This window comes from Mus pahari, chromosome 2 (genome assembly GCF_900095145.1).
Source record: "Mus pahari chromosome 2, PAHARI_EIJ_v1.1, whole genome shotgun sequence".
NCBI lineage: Eukaryota > Metazoa > Chordata > Mammalia > Rodentia > Muridae > Mus > Mus pahari.
The window spans coordinates 60530114-60535944 of NC_034591.1; the positions used below are offsets into that span (position 1 = coordinate 60530114).

The 5831-nt window shown below is 34.1% G+C and overlaps 1 gene segment (V, D, J or C); it reads left to right on the top strand.

The window, feature by feature from the left end:
* The window catches only part of LOC110316504, a 359339-nt gene that overhangs the window by 16320 nt on the left and 337188 nt on the right, over positions 1–5831 (top strand).

Here is a 5831-nt window from a genome sequence, read left to right on the forward strand (position 1 = left end):
AGAGAGAGAGAGAGAGAGAGAGAGAGAGAGAGAGAGAGAGAGAGAGAACAGCAGGTGCTGGACTATCTTGTAATGGTGATGCTACAGGGGAATTTCAAGAGATGCTATGTGCTTTAGGACCTTCCTTTCTGTCCTGATTTGCTTTCTGTTGCTGTGCTAAAATACTGACCAAAACCAACTAGGGGAGGAAATGGCTTATTTGGCAGACACAGGGTCCAACCTTCAAGGAAGTCAGGACAAGAACTCATGCAGGAACCTAAAGAAAGAGACTAAAACAGACCAGGGAGGAACGCTGCCTGCTGGTTTGCTTCATTTGTTTTCTTAAATGATCCAGGACTATCTGCCCATGAATAGCACCACCCTCCAGTATCTGTTTTAAAATGTCCTACATATGTGTCCACCTCCATAGGCCAGTCTGATGGCAGTAATACCTCAGTTAAGGTTTTTTCTTAGGTAACTATAATTTTTGTCAAGTTCACAAAAACTCACCAGAGTCATTCTCGTGGCCACGAATAACATAGTTTTATTCTAATGTTCCATTTCTTATACAACACCTCACTTATGCACATGAGCTTAACTGGCATTACTACACAGCAACACTCTCTGGCACTGTTTATGGAATTTTCACCCAATTGCTATAGCACACATATCTCAGGTGCCATCATTTAATTGGCTATTTCACAATTGCTAGCCACAAATACCACCCCTAGCATTCTATTTTGATTGACTAATATCTATTCTGAATATTCATGAGTAATTATTGTATTTTTATTAGTAATTTACACTCTAGTTAAAATTATCTTGTATTTAACAAAAATTGATGTGATGAAGTTTTTACAGGTGACCCTGGAATATCTGGAGTGCTTGACACTGAACATGAAATTCATGCCCAAAATAATTGCTTTGGTTACTTTCCTTTTAACAAAAGTTATGAGGAAAAATTGTAATTACTGTGGATGGATGGTTTACATTGATACGAGCCAAATATATTAAGTGGGAGTGGGGATAATGAAAGCTAAAAGAACTTTAAGAAAGATGAAAGAACCTTTGAAAAACTGTTCATGAAAGAAATTGTCATAATTAATGACTAGAAATGGGGCTAGTAATGAAGCTGACTCTGATGTTAATAGTATTATTCAAAATAGAAGAAAAATGAGGAGTTTTAAAAGATGTTTAGGGCATGGATCTGAAAACTTCAGAACTGATCAGGCATGAGTAACAATATACAGGAGGTTTGGAAATGACTCTTGCAGCTAGACGAATTAGGGAATCATGGAAAGAAGATCTGGATTTATGTTAGGATTCATAGATCACAGATACTAGGAATACATTGAAATAATTCCCATGTACTCATCAGGGATCAGAAAATGGCTAGTAGGAGAGGCATGTATTTGTGTTATTTAGTATAATATAGGAAAAACATGTCCCTCACAAAGGGTCAATAAAAAGAGCCGATATAGAGGAATTTACCCTTCTGAACACTAGGCGGCGATGTAGGATTTTTCTGTAAAATACTCAGTGTGGCTTGGCTTACAGAGCCCACACAAAGCCTCACTTGGAAAGATGTGTCAGATTGCTTGGATGCTCCAAGTGAGATGGATCAAAAGACTAAGCTGAGATATCTGGGAAGTTAGTTGAATAAAATATTAGATTTTGCTATCCCCAGAACATCTACTACAGATGCGAAACCTGAAATTATTTGTTCTAGTCATATATGATCAATAGTCGGTCAATAATTAATTGATCAACACCATCCAAACCTTCTACTAAACGTGCTGATTATGCAGTTAGTGGAACAAGAAGAAAGATGAGCATGAAAAAGGAGATAAAGGAAAGAATTAGTGGGAGATGAAAGTTAGACAGACAGACAGACAGACAGACAGACAGACAGACAGACACACACACACACACACACACACACACACACACACACCACAATCACCCAGAGAAACATTGCACCACTAAGAGCTAACTTCAGTACATTTACTGGCTATAACACAGACATAAAAGATCTGTTTTATTTATATACACAAAACTCTTAGTACATAATAACAGTTTAAATTGGAACATTTTGTAAGTATATACAGATAGAGACACCTTAGAAATATACAACAATTAATTTAAAAAAAGAGGCAAGGAGGGGTATATGGGAAGCTACGTAGGGATAAAAAAGTGTGAGAAAATGATATAACTATATTATAATTTCAAAAATAAGAAAGTATTTAAAATAGTAAGACAATATAAAGTTCAAAAGAGCCAGGAACAAATACACTAGAAGATAAGCAAGATTTTAATACAGGAAATTAGATTATAGACAAACACATTTCAGAAGTTTTAAATAAGTGAAAATGTACAGTATAGTCATAAATAAATGAGCTAGATTGTGGGATTACCCACCCTTAGCATAATCATTTAAGTGTTTAGGACAACACTAAGTACAGTCACAAAAGGAACTTCTCTTTTGTAAAAATTGGAGAAAACTAAAATTTAAGTGGATAAAAGAGGTGTATAGGTATGATAACATTGAAAACTTATAAAGCAAAGTAATTTGCCTCGTGCTTTTAAAATTGTTTTCAATACATAACAAATAGAAATGATAGTCAAATAACAAAATAGGCATTTATAGGTGAATTTAATATATAATAGAAATGTCACTGCAGATAAAGAAGGGAGTGATGTAGTATACCATGAATTAATCTAGAACAAGTGGTTTACCCTACAAGAAATGATAAATTTAAACCTTTCTTCATGGGCATAAAACAAAATACATTACAAATGGATTAAGTGCTTAAATGTAAACTCACAATGTTAAGTACCTTGGTAGATAATCATGAGGCTGAATTTGGAGAATCTCTTGTAAATAATACAAGCATGTATATAATCCCAAAAAATAGTAATTCCAATGAATGACAAAATGTAACAAAATCATTTCAAAGAAAGTATAAATGCAAATCATGACTTGGAAAGAATAGCAAGACCACCAGAAGGAGTAATATGCAGGAGATACAAAAATACCATGAATGAAAAAGCTAATCAGTCAAAACCTAAGGGACAAAGGACCACTTCTAGGACATACAAGTAGCCTATGTATGTAAAAGATATCAATCTCTTTGTCAGACACGATAAAAATTAAAATTTTATTTTACCATGAGGCAAAACTTTAGTTTAATAGACAAAATTAGAGAACTACTGAACATCAGTTTATCCAGGGATGTGGCTCACTGAACACACTCATAAAGTACTGGCAGAATTATTTGACTCAGTTTTTCCAGCAAGGATTTTGTCATCTTGTGTAAAGTTAATGTGGCTGTGTGTATATTTCTAAAGTCAGAGGAAATCTTGCCATATGTATAGTCCAGACACATGCACAAAACATGTAAAATATTGTTTGTAGCAATAAAAATCCTACTTTGATGAAATTATCAAGAATGGTTAATGACCTTCAGCAAATGAGTATAATAGGATGCTAAGTATGAATGGGAATGAATTGTCATTCATTTGACAATGAATTGTCATTCAATTGTTCATACCAAAATGAATCTGAACAGAAAATAACATCCTAGACTATACAAGTATACAAATAGGATAACTCTTTTGAGAAAAATTTTAGTGGCATACAACATTACATGACATAATTCAATATTTATATATAAGTATTAAAACTATAATGAAAACAGATAAAAGACACATTTACTTTCTGCACATAAGTGAATGTGGTGAAATCTAAGACCATTACAGACTCAAAACTTCTCAGCCATAATCTATCTCTTCAGCTCACTGTTTAAGTCAAGGAAATTTGCTTTATCACTGTTCTAACTACACTGCATATTTGTCTAAATCATTTTGTAAATTTCAATATTCAAAATTTACTTCTCTAAAGCAGTGGCTATGTGGAGTTGTTTGTGTGACAAAAGCTATAGTGCTTATCCAGATATTATTCAGAATCATTTCCTTCCTACAATAAAATGTAGAAATCAAATTAAGTTAAAAATAACATAAATAAATAATACATAAATAAACTATGAAAAATTTTATTGAAAACAAGCAAAATAGTAAGTCACAGGAGAAGAAAAATAAAAGCAGGCTGAAACTCACATCAGCTAAGACTCAGCTTCAGCATCCCCTCCTACATCCTGCCTCTGTCTCTTGAATCTAAGGACTGTGTAGTCCCTGGAAGTGATTATGTCATGAGAAGATAGCCTAAGGGTGATGAGGAACCCTTCAGAGAAGGCAGCTGATTATCACTCTCTATGAATCAACCATGCACTGCAAACTTTTCTACTGTGTAGCCCTTTTATTCTGGACAGCAAGTAAGTTCCTGTTTTGAGTGGGTTGTATTCCAGTTCTAGCATGTTCTTTTATATCTCTGTCAATACACTGTCTTCTGGATGTATCTTCAGCTTCTATTTCCTTTCTCCACAGGCTCCATGGACTCTGGGGTCATCCAGAGTCCTAGACATCTGGTGAAAGGAAAAGAACAGAAAGCTAAAATGGATTGCACCCCCATAAATGGACATAGTTACGTTTATTGGTACTACAAGAAGCTGGGAGAAGAACTCAAGTTTTTGGTTTACTTTCAGAATGAAGACATCATGGATAAAACAGACATGATTGGTAAAAACATTTCAGCGAAATGTCCTGCTAAGAAATCATGTACCATAGAGATCCAATCCAGCAAGCTAACAGATTCAGCTGTGTACTTCTGTGCTAGCAGTCAATCCACAGTGGTGACTACTGGCTTTTCTCAGAACACAAACTCATTATAGACCCTGCTCAGGAAATAAGTGGTACATTAGCTTGTTGAAAGCTAACATAAACACGACGTGTATAAGCAAGAAGCAAGAGAGTGCTGATCAGCTGCCTTCTTGGAAGGTTTCCTCCTCACAGTTGTTAGATTTGAGAGGTTAAGTGAGGAGAGAGAGAGAGAGAGAGAGAGAGAGAGAGAGAGAGAGAGAGAGAGAGAGAGAGAAGGGAATGATGGGGAAAGGTTAAAGAGGCCCAGTTTCCTGAATGTGCTGAGTATAGGCAAGATAAACCAAGGTTCACTGATTTGATTCTATCTATCTATCTATCTATCTATCTATCTATCTATCTATCTATCTATCTATCTATCTATCTATCATCTATCTGTCTGTCTGTCTGTCTGTCTATACAGGTCATATACATAGGTAGATGATAGATAGAAGGTAGATTATAAATATAGATATTCCCCAGCATGTCTTTGTTGAGGCCTTTGATATTAATAATAACACCTCAGTATTGATTTGCCATTTTTACTATGTAGGTATTCCACACGTTTTGTTATTTTTTTCTAAATATATTTTAGTTTATTGATACAGAATCCCATTATTTAGCTTATTCTGGTTTGAATTCTCAATCATCCAGCCTGAACTTCCTGAGTTCTGGGGTTCCCAATATCAGCTACAGCATACACCTTCTAAACTTATTTTAGTAAACTTATGAATTATTTTATAATATCCATTAGAAACTTATATATTAAATCATTTTATACAAAATTGTTATCAGATTAAATCACTATAGTCTTTATATGTCTCAACTGATACCCCAGCATATTACATAAAATTCTTCCAAGTTATGGAGTTAAGAATATGATTAAAATATATTTAATACATCTATGAAACTATTAAAATAAAACCCACAAATTCAAAGAATGAATGCACATAAAGAAGTATCTTCTGCTATGTCAGTGACTGCAAACAAACCTAGGTGAATTCTTTATATCATCTTTTTTCACACGAATCAAGTAATAGCTCTTCTGTTTTAAGATAGACAATGCTCTTTGTTTTTTTGTTTTTTTGTTTTTTTTTTTT